Below are 19,452 nucleotides of genomic sequence, written 5' to 3'. Positions count from 1 at the left end.
TTCTTGTTGACAACTGCGTTGGCCAATCAGCATTAACCATACATATAAGTCATTTCTTTAGACCGGAAGAAGATGGTACGTCATGATACATTACATCCTTAGTAAAGACATGATGCAGGGCAACGACTGACTTTGTGTTGAAGTCTATGAGAATGCAGTTACAATGCCCCTAAAATTCAAGATATTAGGGGGAAAAAATGCCCCTGTATGGGTTTTTGTCTTATATTTGTATAAAATGATATAGCGATATGCAAATGTGATATTGATTTTGTACAACAGTTCAATAAACATGGTTAATTTTGTGTTGCATTTTAGACACAGTATTGTCTTTGCTCAATTTCCCCAACGAAAATAGTCCCAAAAAAGCCACTTCAGAGCTGTTGTGTGTCTCTGAGCAACACACAGCAGTATTTTGTTACTGAATGAATCCAGTGTTTTTTTAACGAATCCAGTGAGCCAATGATTCAGTGACCCATTCATAAAGACAGTCTCACTTGCTTAATTCCTGAACGAATCAGCCATTTGGATGAATTGGTTGAATGAATGACTGATGACTCACTCATTAAAACAGTGACTTGCCACCACCTACTGGCGGTTTTATAGCTTCCTGGTATCATTTCATTTTTCAATAATTTAATATTTCAACATTAATATTTTAAAACCCATTAAAGGGATAGTTCACCCACATATGACAATTTTGCCATTACTTACTCACCCTCAAGTTGTTTCAAACCTGTATGAACGTCTTCCTTCTGTTGAACACAAAAGAAGATATTTTAAAGAATATTGATAACCAGACAGTTGATGGAAATATGGAATTCAATGGGTGCCATCAATTGTTTGCTTAACAACATTCTTCAAAATATCTTCTTTTGTGTTCAAGTGAACAAAGAAACTCATACAGGTTTGGAACAACATGAGGGTGAGTAAATGATGGCAACATTTTCTTTTAGAGTTAACCATCCCTTTAATACCCATTTAAAACTCATTAATCTCATAGCATTATTTATGCAATTCTAACTGCATTCAAGTCACCGCTCTGAGCAGCATTAAACAGTCTGTGTAAATACCTGTAAATGCCACTTCAGATGCAGATTCTGAAAAAAAGTAGATTAAAATTTTAATCGCTTGACAGCACTTTTTACGATAGCAATAAAATAAAATTATAATTTAATATTTTGTTTCAGCTTTAGTCATTATTTTATTGTTGTTGACAGACATGTTACAGTGAGAAAAAACAGTGACTGTATTTGCATCATAGCCTTCAGAGTTGACAATCATATCATCATCAGACATCAAAGGTGTCCATTTTGTGAATGAATGAATGAATGAAGTTCTGAATATACTTTCAAATGCAATATTCTTAATATCATTATCGCCATTTTTACAGTGAAAGAAGGGAATTGGGCTGACAGGATTATGACTACAAGGTACAAACCTGTTGTCTATGTTGGATTTATCACTTCCTTTTAATAGCATTTAAGCTTACGGCCCATCTTTATGTGGAACAGGCAGCTTTCACAACCAATTGTAAAGACCTTACGGCCTTTCGGCATGTCCATTACTCCAACCTGCAGATACAACCCCATCCCCCCACTTGCTAAAAACAATTCCAATTATGATGATAGTGTCACAGAAGTTACACATGTCAGTGAAAAACGTCATACTGTATATACTTCCATTTACTGATGGATTGACATAATGAGTAAAAAAGTGACATTTCTGGCCTACTTTTAATTGAAGCTTGATCATTACCGCGTATGAAATCCTCGCATTCATATTTTTCTTCCAAACTCTGTTTGATGTAAAGAGCAGATGCATACACAATTCTCTCTCATTCTTCCCCCATCCATCTCTTTTCTGTCTCCCGTCTTTCTATCTGGCATCATTAACCATGGCATGGCTCAATGCGATAGACGTTTCCCTCTTCTGTTTTGCCTCTCTCTTTCATTGAAGCAAGAAACATGTTGCAGAACCGTGGGACATTAAACATCTGGATATCAATCTGCTTGATGCTTTTGGTTTGACAGAGGATGTTTCTCACAATAGTTCTTCACATCAAAAGTGCGATTATAACCGATTTTGTTGAAGCATGTTTAGCCTGTTTATGTAACAAAAAGCTTGTCCTATAAAACACCAGAACACAGTTTAGGGCCTCTTTAATCTTTTCATTCTAAGTGGATCAGACACACTTACTTGAAAAAAATCAGGCTAGAGAAATCAAGAATAATTGCTGTATAATCAACTGTATAAGCAGATAACATGTTTGAGGACCATAATATTGGTGAATTATGTGAAAAATTAATGCTGTCAAAATTAACATTGATTAACGCATGTGATCAATTAAATGTGTTATATATCAGGCTTTTTCCTGCATATTTTGGCGCCCTCCAAAATGAATCTGTCTCACCAAAGATTTATTTAGAATCCTTTTATTATAACCAACAAAGTATAAAAATTATGTCAATAAAAGTTTCATTGCACAACTTCATTGATTATAATGGGAGTTTGCGCAAGAGTGCAGCTTTGTGCACCTCCAGTTGTACTCAAGTAATTGACAACCTTACCTCAGTAAGGATTTTTTCTGATGTTTTTATTGCTCTGTCCACTTGAGTGGATTCTATGCGTTTTTAGTTTTAACTGAAGAGATCCTGTACTAAACATAATACACTAATAACACAACAATACTTTGTGCATTTAACAAACCAATGAATAAAATAATATAAAATGATGTGAAAACTATATTTACTAAAAAATATAATACAGCTTCAAGTATTGCAAATGCAACTGAGTTTGTTCCCATTTGACCAGCAGACAAAGAACTTCATACAAGTTGAACTTCGTGTGTCTTTGAAATCTGAACATGAGGACGTGATTCCATCAAAGATCTCTACAACTGGTGAATGTACAACTCAGGCTATGTAAAAAACACTCACGCTCGTATATTGATTTACCCTTATTAGCTGATAATTCTGATTATGTTTAAAATGCACACATTTCTACCGTAGCTCTCCTCTCTGAGAAAACCTCAGACTGAAATCTTCATTGATTTATTGATGTTTTCAGACTGTGGAAAAAAAAAACGACCAGGTGATTTTCAGGTGCATCTGAAATGAGCAGTTTTGGGAGGAACGCATTACAAGTAACCAGTGCTGGGTAGTAACTGATTACATCTAATCATATTACATTTTTAAAATACTCGTAATCAAACACAGTTACTTTTCCATTGATTACATGAGTATGTTATTTTCACAATGGCAGTAAATTATTAATAATTAATTGATTCTACTTCTTTGTTATATTTGAAATTTTCCTTTCTATAAAAGTCTACTGCCTATATACATTCAGAAGGTCTTCCAGGTTTGTGGAGTTGCACACACAGACCAGCCGCTAGTCATGTGCCGATCACTGAAAACTAAGACCCACTAAAGCATTTGATCACTGGATTTACAGAAATCATTTCACTTTTAAGAAGCGCTTTCTCAACATTGCATATTTAATCAGCTCCTGACAAACACATTAATTATTATTTGAACTATTACTCAGAGTCATTTAACCTTGTATTGTTGTCTCTGGAATGCTTTTGTCTTTTAAACACATTCAAATTCATGTAATTTCATATTTACATGCAATGGCAAGGATTCTCCACATTTTTGTCAACTGAACCTCTTTGAATTTCCTGTTTTCTGTGATGCAGAAGACTTCTTGAATGTATTCAGTGTTTTTCCTTATTTTAAATAAGGCATTTTCACCAAATATTTTACACCTCTGTCTTCACTATTTAATACCCACGCTTTTACTGCACTGACTTCTCCAGAAACAGGAATACGACTGAAAAAATGAGAGCAGAGTGGAGAGATATCTTTCAGGAGATGCGTTCATGCGCCCACTTATGCTTCTCCACTTCCAAGCGATGCAACACTTCATGAAACATCACCAGATTCGAAATTATGACCGTGTTTCTGTGTGTCACTGGGCTTTGCGATGCGCAAGACATTTGATGTGAGGGGATTTTGTGCTGAAGCAATCAAATGTAAACCCTGACGCGTTTGAGTCACGGGATATAAAACCCACATCCCGCCTACCCATTTCGTGAGCCGTAGGTCTGGAAACCATGCGTGAAAGTGAAATGACTGGTGAGCGTGCTACAGTCCTTCTTTTGCATAACGTATTCCGCAGACTGAGCGTGATGGCTTTCTCTTCATTTCACTCAGACACTGAACTCTCCCACACATGACCTTTCAGAGCAATATCTGAACCTCGCTCTCCCACTCTCTCTGCTTTGGTAAAGTTCTCTTTCTATTTAAACGGCTGCTAAAAACATCAAAGAGATACGCAGCTCAGGACATTGAGACTCGTGTATTGATTTGGTAATAAAACGTATTCCTGGTAGCTTTCAGTACAGCTCGAGTCTGCATTCAATATCAAGGGTTTCCAAATAGACAAAAAGCCAAGAATCAAAGTTCAGGAGTTTTTTTTTTTTTTTTTTTTGTCGTCTCTTACTACTTTCTTGCATGAACTGGCAATCAAATCTGAAATCACAGAAATAGTTCTTTGTATTCTGCTAAGAATATGTCGGCTACATTTCAATTTAGAGCCTGAAAGGGACTGGAAATTTCTTGCGGTAGGAAAAATAACATACCGCAGCATCCTCCTTGCAAACATTTGAAAAATGAATGGCTTTCTGGGAGGCTGACAGGTAAGAGATTGGTATGTGGGCTACATAGCATGGATCAAAGAGAGTTTTTCTGCTCAATAATTCAGCAGTCGTGGTGCACCATGAACACACACCTAGAATATCCACCTTTCCTGATTCAGATAAATCGACATTCGACACTCGAGCCATCCCGATGACACACACGCTTAAATATCCCAGAGGGAAAGGAGGCAAGGTCTCTTGTACATTAAAAAGTCTCTTTAAAATTCCTCTCATGGGCAGCCTGGAAGGATTTGTCACGTTTGCAACCCCAGCCCCCCAAACTCCCTGTTTAATGAATGTTCTTTATAATACTAAATTGAATAAATGATGATCGTGCCCTCGTTAAGTCCCCTGGGCTTGATTGAGTCATCGGAATTCAGTGCTAATGACAAAAAGCAATTTTTGAAATCTTCCTCCCACTCGTTAGTTGTAGAATTACAGCGAGTGCGGGGTGAATCGGGGAAGATGGCTGGCACGTGAGGAACGTGCCCTTTCCGCAGATACCATGTTGGAGATAAATGCTGCGTTTCTAGGGCAGGTTCAGAGTGACTTCTGCCTTTTTCTGGCGAGCTTTACGGTCCTGGGAGAGGTTGTATCAGAGCCCCTTTCAAAAGAGCAAATGGAGTCAGGCTAGGGATTAGCACCAGTGCCACGGAGCAACTCGTTACAAGTAGTGACACTATTAACTACATTTCTTTTTTTGCAGTAGTTTGATTGTGGTTTTCAAAATAGTGCAGCTTTCCCAGTAACAAGCTACTTTTTGCAACAAAAAAGTGTCACATTCAAGTTAAGTGATGCTTCTTCTGTCATTGTACAGGAACAGCAAGATTGTTTTTTTGCACTCCACAGTTGCTACAAGTTAGAGAAATAAAAGTATAAATGTAGTTCTTCTTTATTATAGCAAATTTTATTTTATCATCATAGCAGCGTTTACAACAGTTATGATGTTCATCACTACTTTTCAACTCAGTTATATCAAATACATATATTTTTTCTAGTTGTAATCGGTGAAATTATATGTTATATTTTTACCCTGGAAAACATCACACAGAACAGAGATAAGTAATTGAAATTAAAATCAGAAAAAGTCATGGGAAAGTCAAGGAAACTTCCACAGTGAATAGTAGTTTTACAAGTTATCTGTTCTAAAATATTTCATAAAGACTAGACAAGAGCAGGAATTGGTCTTTGTAAGTGCAAGTATCCAATTATTTTTTTAAAACCCTTCTTCAGTATTCACAAAAGACTAAAAAAAGTCATGGTCAAAAGTTGTGGGAACCCTGTTATTTATTCAAAAAACCTCAATGTGCCTAAAAAAATGTGCCTCTGCTTAAAATGTTAAAAAGTTTAATATTTAAGTGAAGCTGTAGTGACTTTTTGTTAGTAGCCTTTAGTGTACTTTTCAAAAGAATTGCATGCTGTAGTTTAAATACTTTAAGTAAGCTTAGTGCAATAACTGATCAGCAACATGTTAACTGTAACAAATAGAAAATGCATTAATGCAAAGAGACAAACTGAGACATTCAGGGTATATTATAATCAGTTTATACTCCTAGGGAGTCGAACCCGTTACTGCAGAGTTGCTAGCGGCAGTTGAGAGAAACCTCATGACGTGCAGGGAACGTTGAAAATAAAGCTTAATGCTCTTTTACATCAGAGACTGAATCCTTCATTAGCTTTTCTCTGCATTGCCGTTTTTCATTTTGGGATTCGGCATAATGAAACAGACAACGTTTGAATAACAAATGTACTATTAATTTCAAGTTATTTGAAGTTATTCACATGTGCAACCAAAGTATGAAAACTCAAATTAAGAGAGAGTGAAAATGAAAAGCAACAAATAACCAAATCATATCAAAACCCTCTTGGAGTTCATTGAAATGCGCGACTGAAGTCCAAAAAGTCAGTTTCTTTTCTATGGGTCTCTCTGGACTCAACTAAAGTGTCTTGATGGCTCTCTCTTATTTCTTGCCCATCAGTAATGGCTTTTTTTCCCTTGATTTTATAGTATTGCACTCTCGTTTTATGACTTCTTATTGGTACTGTCTGCTCTTCCTATGAGAACCCGAGGCGTTCAAGCAGGCATTGAGAGTCAAGAGCTTTGTGAGGTGGTTGATGAGCTGGTCAACGGGTGCAGTCTGATAAGTGTTCAGTCAGGCACTGTTCTCCAACTTACAGGCCACCTCGAGCTTCCTACAGGCTGCTTCCATAAGCACCGTGTTCTGGTAGTCTCATTGCAGTCAAGCTGGTCGAATTTGTCCTTTAGTGCTGCTATTTTCGACCACACACCTGATATAGGGTTTCATTTGTGGCAGCACTCGTGTAACCTTTGCTGAAAGCTTGCAACTCTAGTTAAAGTTCTTACAAAGTGGTTAACTACAAAGTGTTCTGCTAGTCAGCTGTGCGTGAATGCATTCGTGCGTCTTTACTAAGGCTATCTGATTGCATATTGTGCTAGAACCATCACACTCAATACAAGCCTTTGCCCGACTAAATGGAGACCAGGGCTGCTGTTTAGTTTCATTGTCTTCCATTCAGTATTCCTTAGACAGATGGATACTATTCACCAGGATGAATCATCTTCCTGCCAGAATGCTAAAGGATGAGCAATGCACCAAAAAAAAAAACAAAAAAAAAAACGTACAGGACTTATTGAGAAAAGAAAGAGTGGCTGAAAAATGTTTAGTGTAACGGTTGAAACTTATTGCTTTGGCAGACCATTCAAGACGATTTAGGAAATAGTCGTGCACATTTAGAAGATTAGTCTCATCCTTCAAGGCTAAGGTTTAAAGTAATAAACAATAAACCTCTTTACATCCATAAATATGTGACCAAAACCTGGCAGCTTACCCTACAGTACATCGCTTCCAAAAGTGTCTATCAAACGCTTCCTACCTTCGCAAATTTGACAGCAGTCTACTTCTGTCAGTTTTATAACTCTCGGAATCATAACATAGTTTCTTATGTTTAACATCAAGGTGATAACCAAACAAGCTGTCTTACTGTTCTTCAAGGCGTTCTGTCACATTTTGATTCTGGATGGTGTATCTCCTCAAAGCCCTGTCAGGTGTGATGGAGGTTCTGTGTCAATGACGGACAAATTCAAATGCAGAGATGAGCCGACTAAAGAAGAAGAAAACAAATGTTTTTATGTGATCTGGTAACTTAAATACATCTGGAATTAATCACTTATTAAAATTTAAAGGTAGCTTTTATTTTTTCCATTTTTTAATTATGGGTAAGTTTACAGGGGATATATGTTTGCATTTTCTGAACTGATTTTGAGGGAAGCTGAAAATCAACACATTAACATAGTAAAATGTGTTAAATGGTGTTGCGTGTCAGAGAAGGTACACCTTTTTACCTTATCTCTTCCTAAAGGCAGCATATTAGTACCTTAAGGACTAAAATGTACACTTTAGACATTATTATGTACAGTATATGAATATGTACTTATATATATTTGTACCTTTAAAATACTTCTTACGTTTCGCTGCTGCTTCAGCCATGACGAAAACAGACGCACGAAAACAAACGCGCTGGTTGGCCACATTTGAGGAAGTGGTGGGCAAAGTGACGTATGCCGTAAAGCAGTCGAATTTTGTAGTTCTTTTTGAGCGCTGGTTACTACCCGCACCCCGAAGTTACATAGTGCCAGTAAAAGCGATACAGACCCCGTCAGGCTCTGGCAGACGTCTCATTCAACCTATTGTAAGTCGATGTACTATCACAAGGGTCTTGGAAATATATTATGAAGGTTGAAAAGTTACATGTTGTTACTTTAAGGAAGTACTTGTACTTGCATATTTGCATCAGAAGTAGTAATTAGTACTAAAATGTCCCTTTTGAAATTAAAATATATAATTTAGTTACGTGCCATTACCTACTGTACCTAATTAGTACTAAACTACTCTTTAGGTACTAACATGGTCCCTTAAGGTACTATTATGTACTGTATATGCATTTGCATATACTGTACCATACAAAGTAATTAGTACTTTGTTTCCTTGCTTTTATTTTGTGATTATTTTTATTCCTCTATGTAAAGCACTTTGAATTGCCATAGTGTATGAAATGTGCTATATAAATAAACTTGCCTTGCCTACTAAAATGTTAGGTTTATGCTAATATGTTATATCCTTTAGTTACACTGTGGCTTAACTTAAAAAAGTAAGGAGACCAGTTGCCTTAAAATTATTAATTAAACTTTATGCACATTTGAAAAGAAAAATAAGTTATGTGGAAGTTCACATAACTTATTTTTTCAATTACACATGAGGTTTATTACTTAATTTTAAGGCAACGGGTCAGACAAGTCAACTGATCACTTTTTACAGTGTACCTCAAAGTACTATTATGCACAGTATATGCATTTGCACATTAGAACCTTGAGTTTACAAAGAAGTTCTCAAGGCACTAATATGCAAAATACATTTAATACGTACACTTAAAGAGATATATTATTTCCTAAAGTGCCCATATTAGTACTACAAGTACTAAAATGTAGTAAAACTTTAGAATATGTACTAACATTATTGCATTTTAAGTATAAATTAACACTAAAATGTAAATTTTGGGGTATATGTACCCTTTAGTATAAGTACTTTAGGGTACATATCAGTACCAGTTGGTACTTAAGGTACTGATATGCACCCTAAAAGTACTAATATGAACCCCTTCAGGTGTAGAAAAGTAACAAACGTGTCCTTTTGAGTGCCCTGTCCCTGTACTGTCCTTTAGTTGTATTCTCAACTAAATGTTTTTTTTCACTGACAGTGTACACTGATATAGCTGAAAAAATAATTAAATTAGCCAAATTATGTAATAAACAAACATGCAAGGGGCAGACAATAAACAAAGGTTTGTGAAATTGAACTTATTGCAATTGTATAGCAATTTTTCAGAGTTCTGTGCACACAAATTCAGCCTGCTTATGGGTTACAAGAAGACAAAATGGAATATGCATGAAAAAAGAAGTCATGAACGACATCTTTGAGATTGAGTTCCGGATGCTCAGGTTTAATATTTCTCAAGTGAAAGCTGGAGTCAGTCAAATACTCTTACTCTTAAATCCCATTAGAAACAGACGAAACTGTCTGTTCCACACAGGCTACTTTATTATGGATCCTAGCCTGAATTGGAAAGGAATATAGAGCATGATTTTGAAATATAGATTTTGTTCTTCCCTGCCTTTTCTCTCTCTCTCTCTATCTCTTTTTGTTGTCGTCCTGCCTCTTGCTGTCTGGGTATGGATAGCATGAAGAGGAGTTCCATCTATATAAATGAGTTGGCAATGGAACATGAGGGGGTGATTCAGCCAGACTGATATGCGAAATTTAAACCGGCTCTATTCCAATGTACTGAAACACGTATTATTTGACTCTTGAAAGCTCTGCCTCATTTGACTGTAATTCCTCAGGTCCTGTAGTGAGATTAATGGCCTGGCCTTAATTCCAACAGTGCTGGCTGTACCTATAAAGGCGAGTTTTGGAATCGTAACCTCATGTGACTTTGAGCTAATACAGATTGTAATTTAAAGAGAAGTGTCCACGTTCCATGTGCTGTAGGTATTGGGGGAAAAATCCCTGACGAAATCCCTTAAGTGTAAAATGAAGGTATGTACAGCATGTGTAAGGACATAAATTGAAAAGCTATGCTGATTATGCTCACTAGGGAAGTTGATCGGACTGAACACAATACGTAATCATAGAGCTAACCGATATCAGGAGTTTATCACGAGGAGAATAAAGAGAAAGACTGAAAGATGAGCCACATCGCCAGGGCTGCAGTCATGCGGATCTTTTGTCAACGTGATCGATTTCTCTGTCTCCCCTGAAAGTTGTTTTTATTTTGAGACATAGAGAGAGAAAGAAAGGGAGAGGGAGCGACAGTGCAGAAGAGAAAATAACCATCTGAGTGAAAAGACGAGAGGAACGGAGAAGGATGAAGAGAGACAGCCATCTGCACAGATACAGCCCAAATCAAATTGCATGAATTCACCACTGCATTCTCAGAGGAAGACGAACAGGAGATGAAGAGTGGAGTGCGCCAATAACTGCATGATGTAGACAAATAAAAAAAAATTATATCGTCAGAAGAAGAAGAAGAGTGGGAGCCTGTTGCTTTTGCAAGGTTAAATGTTCTCCTATTTCAATGATGGTAAAAAAAAAAAAAAAATAACATATAATTTAAACATGTTAGAAAAGTTTTGTCATATCATCTCATACACATGCATACCAAACATAGCAGCACCCTTGTACACTTAAAGCACCTGTATAAATGTGTGAATGCCTTTCTGCTCATTAACAAAATGTCAGAGACCTTTTGTTTTTTTTAAAGGAACAGCATAGCACTCGAATACCCATGTAAAAACGTTTTCAAAAATGTTTCAAATTATTTACACTACGTTTATTTTTGCATTTGGCATAACGTTATAAATAAATAAATAAATCCCCATATTTAATATTAGATGGTTGGTCTGCTAGGATTTCATAGACCGTCATATATACAGTATACAATATATATATTTGGTGTGCATGAGTGTGAGATGATATGACTAAACATTTCTAACATGTTTAAATTATATGTTTTTTATTATATATATATATATATATATATATATATATATATATATATATATATATATATATATAGTACCATAAAAAAAAATCACAAAAAAAATCAAGGATTTCATAGACCTTCATATACATTCATACAATATATACCATACAAAAAAATCTAGCATCATTTGCCAATTGGTTTAAAAAATTGTATGCTATTAATTAATTAATTAATTCTACATTTACATTTAATCTTTTAGCAGACGCTTTTACCCAAAGCGACTTAAAAATAAGTAGAGCAATTGAAGCTATCAAAGTAGCAATATGAAAGTGGATGTTTTTAAATAGATATAGAATAAGTGTTAATATTAATGGCGCAAGTATTAGTATTAATGTCTTAAGTGTGGAACCAATGGAATGAATAAATCTGTGTGACTTGAAAAGTGTCCAAATACTTTCTGGGGACACTGCATGTGCCCTGAAGGCTTATTAATGCGGAGAACTCAATAAGACAGTCATCAAGTCATGCGTCAAAGCATTTGAATAGAACTTCACAGACTGAAACGGCATGAACCGTATTCACACACGCTCCGCAATAGCGGGCCAAGCTCTTTTCCCATCCGTGAGGAGGGGAATGGAATGGTGTTGAAATGAGATAATTAGCAAGAAAATTAATATTAATGGGTACTAAGAATTGAATCACAAATGCAATTACAGCATTAGCTTTGCAATTAAAATAGTTAGCTGCTGAATAGCTGGATACTCATGGAATTATGGGAGTTTTTCCACATATCAACAATGACATTAATTTCCTAAAGTCAGCACAATGGGCGAACAGTACAAATAGAGCCTTTATGTATTCCCTAGTCCAGTCACACTGTATTCTCCAGGCATAAGACTCTCTTTTTCTCTCCCTCTATAAAAGCCCAAGGACCCCAGAGACAGTGGCACAGGCTAATGACTGCTTTCAGTCCAATCACGCTGTGTCTATTGAAAAGCACAATGGACAAATCCCTGGGTACAAGCTAAGAGGTGGGGCAGCGGCGTGAAAGGGGGGGGGCTGGGTAATTAGAGAGACAACCTCTACACGTCTGCAGGAGAAGGAGAGATGCCGTTGTGCTGCTTCTGCACTTTTTCTACTGTGCTAGTCGCAGCCATCCACCTCGCCCATCTTTCCACTCTCTCTGCTCCATGCTCTTATAAACACACACACATAGCATGAAGAATGGATGCAGGGAGAAATGTCAGGCGCACTGGTGAGGCAGGAAGGGATAGAGAATAAAGAAGGAGCCAGAGATGCAGATGAGAGAGGGGCTTAATAAGGGGGATGGAGCGAATCATGGCTATCATAATGATGTCACTGGTTAATGGGGTGTTAGTTTAGCGTTATAAGCCTCCAAATGGCTTCTAGAATCTCTTGGGTGAAATTTATAGCTTTTCGAGCCACAAAATAAAAAGTGTTTTCGCAACAAACCCTCTTATAAGGGCTACGGATATGTTCGGAGTGATACTACCGTTTACACTCCAAAGTGTATACACAACCATTCAAAAGTTTGGGGTTTGCATTAAATTGAGTAAAATTGACAGTAACAACATGTATAATGTTACAGAAGATTTCTATGTCAAATAAATTCTGTTCTTTTGAACTTTCTATTCATCAAACAATCAGTTCCCACACAATTATTACACAGCACAACTGTTTTCAACATTGATAATAATAAGAAATGTTTATTGAGCACCAAATCAAAGCATATAAGAATCATTTCTGAAGGATCATGTGATACTGAAGACTGGAGTAATGGATGCTGAAAATTTAGCTTTGCCATCACAGGAATAAATTACATTTCAAAATATATTAAAATAGAAAACAGGTATTTTAAATTGTAATACTATTTCACAATACTACTGTTTTTTACTGTATTTTTGATCAAATAAATGCAGCCTTGGTGAGCATGAGACTTCATTCAAAAACATCAAAAATATTTACAGACTTACCAAACTTGTGAACGTTAGTGTATATGGTTAAATATATGCAGTACAGCTAGGTGGTGTCTGGTTATTATGAAATTTTACACCAATTTTGTACAAAAATGCCATAATTAAATGGAATTCCAATCAAATAATGAGTTAGCAGCTAATACTTCCAGTTCATCCATAACACTGGAAAATGTCAAGTCTTGTGCAGTGCATAATGGGATACAGCACTCCAGGCAGTGTGATCTGTGGTGCAATGGTCACCATTTTGGTGAATGACTTTGGGCCATTTAGGCACTGAATGTGTGCATGCAGAAAATGATCATACTGTGCACAGTAAACATACGACATAATGCAGCAGATATAGTATTAATATATCCCTCCCTTCAAAATCTGCTTCTGTTAAAGATGTAAGTATCCACACATGTAAAGAACAGGCCATTTTAGAAAAGTCTAACATGTATATTACATAAAAATAAGAAGATTGTGTGGGCAGCGGGGACATGAGGGAGGTCAGCGACAAGCATTCGGCAATGCAGCTTTCTTACAGGCTAAATTAACACAATACCTTCTTAGTGAAATAGAAACGATCAGTTCTCATTACAATGTATTTTTTTTTATAAAAACTTTCAAAGCTAGCATTATACACCCACACATAAATGCTCACACATGCAAGCAAGCAGCTGCATTAAGCCATTTAGCGCAGGTTCTTGAAGCCGAAATCGTGTGGGCCCACATTCAAGGAGGTTCGGTACTCAGCAAATGAACTTTCTAACACTTGAGCTAAGTTTCACACTATACGTCTTGCTTATTTAAAAGCACAGTTTTTCAAGGCCAGCGTGAGAAATAACAATCATTCAGACTCTCCATTCAAGTGAATATGTTACCCTCTGACCCATGCTTTTACTGCCTCTGATTAAGTTAGGCAGTAATAGAAGAGCCCCACCAGGACACTTACACTAGCTGTAATGCTATAGGCTATGTTTGACTGCCAGTTTTATTCAAGGAGTATTCCATGAGATCTAATTATGCTTCTACCACACTGGGTTTTTTGCTTTAGGTAGAGATGTGTAATCACATAGCAAGCAGCTTAGATTAGAGCTTGATGTCTCCTTTGTGTGGGTGATCGCCCTCAGATATCTTGACTCCAGTCAAAGCAGAATATCTAAACTTCTGTCTTTCATTGGTATGCCCAAGGAGTTCGCCGCAAAACTATTTAGATTGTATACTGTATATGACAAAACCGCATAAATATTCTGGCCAAGTCTTTGTTCTCTCAGCTTGTCCTTAAAGGAACAGTTCTCTCCAAAATGAGAATTCTGTCAACATTTATTCACTCTCACTTTGTTCCAAACCTGGGTGAGACTGGAGATTTCAAGTTTAGAAAAGTAAGCAAAAGCTCCATAAAAGTTATTATAAAAGTGGTTCATATGACTTACGTGCTTCTGAAAGCAACATCTGAATCCTTCACAGAGTGAGCTGTTCACCACTGCAACCAAATCACTGAATCAGTGAGTTGAACTTAAGAACGGGATCAGTTAGATTTTCAAATGAATCACTTATTCAGACCTGTTTTGTGAAGCAGATCAAATGATTCAATAAAAAGATCTAACATTCACACATTTCTTTCTTTCATAAACTCTTATATATGCACAAATCGTATGGATGATTTTTTGATGATTTATAGTATTTGCATCTTTGAATTTGCATCTTCCTTCAGTTCCAGCTCATTGTAATTGCATGGAGAAGAGCATGGAAAAATGTCTCTTTCAGTGTTATGTGATATAAAGGTTACATAAGGTTAGCTAAATTATGACAGAATTTTCATTTCTGGATGAAATATTCCTATAATCTGTTGACCTTCTAAACATAAACTGTTCCTGCTTCTCTGTCTTTAGTCCCAACAACATTATTACTTTTTTACTGCACTATGCTATTCTTGAGGTACTAAAAAAAAAGCAGGTTGGCGTAATGTTGCAAACATGTCCAAGCTTTATGTTGCAAACCATCCATTTCTATTTATTTTCTAGGATCCCAGATCCAGGTATCATCGAGCACCATTGTCAGGTGGAAGCAGGCATTAGTGGCATTAGCGCACATACCCCTTTTGCAGTTCGTTCTGTAAATCATCCATGCGACGACAAAGCCCCAGCGCTGCTCACCAAATAATAGGACACAGACAATGTGAATATTGGAGCTGGCCAGGTGCACTGAGCTTCCCTATCTCCCCTCGGAGCTAATGGACCAATATGGGAGAATGGAAATTGATTCAAGCTAGTCAGTAAACTAAGAATTCACCGCATTCATTTTGTTTGCGTGTGTTGTGGGGATGTATTGTTTATTGGAATTTGAATTTCGAAGGTAATTGGGGATGTAGAAAATGTAAACAAGAATAAATGCTGCTTTGCTTTTATTAATGCCAATGAATCTCACTGTTGTCCTTCGGTGCTGTGCCTGTCAAGACGACAGGCAGAGAAATGACAATTGTGTGATAGAGATAATTAGACTACAGTAGAGGTTTTCAACCTTGAAGTTGTGGGAGAATTATATGAATTCTGTTTTATATCGCATGAGTAGTCGTGCAATATCGCTTTATACCAGCACAGCCGAAGGCTATCACAGTTGCGCTGATACAGAGCCATATCGCATATGAGTGTGATATTGCATTTATGCAACAGTTCGACGACACAAGTGTGTAAATAAATAAGAAATAACAACAGAGTGTCTTTAAAAACTGCCACGAATTCAAATCAGATTCCTAAATTCCTGTTAATCGGAATTACATGCCATCAGACTTAAAGGAGAACTCCGGTCAATTTTAACATTGAGCTCATTTTTTTGTACATTTGGAGTGCTGTCAATACAGAGAACAACGACAAAAATCGGTGTTGCCTACACCGAGTTATTCTATTTTTAAAATTTGCACCCTGAGTGATTCCTTCAGAGTGAACACGAGTGAATCTGACTGCAGTAGATGTGAAAGAAATGTATAAAAATGATGTTATTTAAGCCAGCGCAAATACCTGTGTTTACATCCTGTTTTCGGGTGAAGTCCAAAGTAGTCGATTGCCGAGTTCACGCGCGTGATCATAGGTACTAAACCTACACGCGTGATCTCGGCAATCGACTACTTTGGACTTCACCCGAAAACAGGATGTAAACACAGGTATTTGCGCTGGCTTAAATAACATAATTTGTATACATTTCTTTCACATCTACTGCAGTCAGATTCACTCGTGTTCACTCTGAAGGAATCACTCACATTTTCTGTGCACTTGTAATGACACATCAAGGATGTCAAGAGGCTAAAAGCAGGTTTAGTACTTGCCCCATTGAAGTCAACAGGGTGCAAATTTTAAAAATAGAATAACTCGGTGTAGGCAACGCCGTTTTTTGTCGTTGTTCTCTGTATTGACAGCACTCCAAATGTACAAAAAAATTAGCTCAATGTTAAAATTGACCAGAGTTCTCCTTTAAAGGTTTCTTCTGTATTCCTGAATTTATTCTTGGTTTAACAGGCTTTATTTATCTATCTATTGATGAACTGCAGCTGCTAGAGTTCTTACTAGATCAAGAAAATATGATCATATAACACCGATTTTATCATCACTGCATTGGTTACCTATAAAGTTCTGTATTATTTACAAGGTATTGCTACTGACTTATAAAGCCCTAAACGGCTTAGCTCCAGTCTATTTAACGGATCTTCTATCGCCCTATAATCCATCGCGCTGTTTAAGATCAATAAATTCGAGGCTTTTGGTCATACCTAGGATATCCAGATCAACCAAAGGAGGGAGAGCATTTTCACATTTAGCTCCAAAACTCTGGAATAGCCTTCCTGATACTGTTCGTTGCTCAGACTCGCTCTCCCAGTTTAAAACTAGATTAAAGACGCATCTTTTTGGCCAGGCATTCATATAATATTTTTAATCTTACAGTTCAAACTACAATTCGGCCTCTAGTTCATAAATGGCAGAGGAGAACTGGCCCCGACTGAGCCTGGGTTCTCCCAAGGTTTTTTTTTCTCCATTAGGTCACCTGATGGAGATTCAGGTCACCATTAGGTCACTTGATGGAGTTTTTCGTTTACTTGCCACTGTTGCCTTTGGCTTGCTCAGTTGGGGATATTTTGGGGATATTTAATTTCATTTTATCAATCAATAAATTCCACTTGAAACAAACCTTGTTGTATTATTTTAAATTAATACTGTGAAGCTGCTTTGATACAATCTGTATTGTGAAAAGCGCTATACAAATATACTTGACTTGACTTGAACTGTGAAAGCCTGTCATTTCTAACGGTCCCATTTTGGGAAAAGGACTACTTACCTGTTCACGCGCACCGCATCCCTGGATGTTTTGGAATCAAGCTGTCAGGAAGAATGCCTTCTATTAATCTCGTATCGTCTTATTAGAAGTGAAAATAGACACTGTCTGTGTTTGAATTGTCTACTCATCTGTTGTTCATGTTTATAAATCTCCCGCAACTGGGTACAAACTATCCACCAAGTTTGGTGTGTTTCTTACACCTATGCGATCAGAAAGTGTATTGATTATTTCTGTGAGAAACAAGCAAACATTTTGAAGGCTAAAAATGGGTTAGGCAAGGCTCTTTTGAGTGAAGTGTGCTCAGATGTGAATTTCAAGGATTGGGCTTAAAAATTGTAAAACATGCAAATGTATGGATGTAATTCAAGGTCTTGTGTGTTACATCAGGTCCTTGGTACTACAAGACTTTTACATTATAGAGACTGTTCAGATATGCATAAAGGTTTTTCGACATGCCTCAAAATTCAGAATTCTCTATGTACAGTGAAATCCAGAGAGCTGAAAAGAAGCCAGTTTTTTATATAATTATTTTGGTAAATAATAATCTTGCTTTGACACAGTGCATATTTTGCTTGTATGGGCCACCACAGGTAATGTTGTATTGCCTGAAAATAGCCAACACAAGTAAAGCTTTACTGAACATGCCAGCACCACACACCCACAGACCCAGGTCTCTAAAGCCAAACATTTAAGGCTAAAGGTGAGAGAAGGGTTATCAAAACACCTGAAATAGATTCCACACTTTTTCCCAGGTTTCCTAATCTTTCCATATGGGTGGTTTAAAGGGATGTCCATGTGTCTGCGTGTGCATCGGTGGAAAGAGATTGTGGTAATCCATGGGTGTAATCTAAGGTACAAGTGGCCATGAGGGAGTTTATGAGGACAGTCCACAGAATGCTAAGTCCAGACTGGAGTCTGAATGACAGATAACACAAACTTAAGCTTGTAGAACCTCCAGAGGAGCCCAAGCATTAATAACACACCTCAAAGTACCGCAGAGATGGGTGCGTTTTTGTGCTGGTTTCTATAAAAACTCTTCATGAGAACACATCTTCTTCAACATTTGGAGTACCTGCTGCCATACCATCCTAGTTAGAATATTCCAATACAGTCCTCAATCACAATATTTCTTCTTGCACTGCTCTCTTAAATACTCAATTCTGATGGGTCAATAATGGTATTAAATATTGCAGTACAACAACTTTATAATAAACTCTCTTTTCATACCAACGTAATTTAGCTATCTAGCATCATTTTGAAATTTAAAACAGTTAGCCACTGACTACACTTAACAAAATGTATTTGCAGATATTCAATTTTACATAATTGTTAATAAATTAAAACCTTTCATATATGACTAGAAGCTCAAATGTCTCCAGTTAATGCAAGAAAACAAATCTATCTATCTATCTATCTATCTATCTATCTATCTATCTATCTATCTATCTATCTATCTATCTATCTATCTATCTATCTATCTATCTATCTATCTATCTATCTAGGTTTGTAACATTCAAACTTTTGGTAAACTTTTTTTTTTTACTGATTCAATTTGTTTGTCTTAATCTTTGATGTTCTAAGTTAGAAATTACAGCTACTATCTATGAATTTCTTTTTAATTTTCATTCAGATGAATCTCCAAATTAGGAAATGAATTGGAATTTAATGAAGTTCTTAGTTCAATGCTGAGTGGCACTGACTGTACTCAGGGTCGTACATTTAGCCTTACACAGTTACACGTAACCCAGCAGTGAACCCTACAGATATGATACAAAAGATCCCACAAACCTCATTTCTCATCTCATGCTGGAGAAACGCAAGGATAGGCTTTGTAGAAGCATTAGATGGATGAGAGTTATTGATACCCTGTGCCAATCTACCTCCAAG

The 19,452-nt window shown here is 36.7% G+C and overlaps 1 protein-coding gene across 3 annotated transcripts in view; it reads right to left on the bottom strand.

The window, feature by feature from the left end:
- The window catches only part of cdh4 (cadherin 4, type 1, R-cadherin (retinal)), a 251,683-nt gene that overhangs the window by 57,525 nt on the left and 174,706 nt on the right, over nt 1-19,452 (bottom strand). The gene's annotated exons all lie outside the window — the stretch shown is intronic.

Source organism: Scardinius erythrophthalmus, assembly GCF_964197995.2.
Source record: "Scardinius erythrophthalmus genome assembly, chromosome: 25".
NCBI lineage: Eukaryota > Metazoa > Chordata > Actinopteri > Cypriniformes > Leuciscidae > Scardinius > Scardinius erythrophthalmus.
The sequence above is the reverse complement of the archived record's forward strand: the minus strand, read 5'-3'. Positions and strand labels throughout refer to the sequence as shown.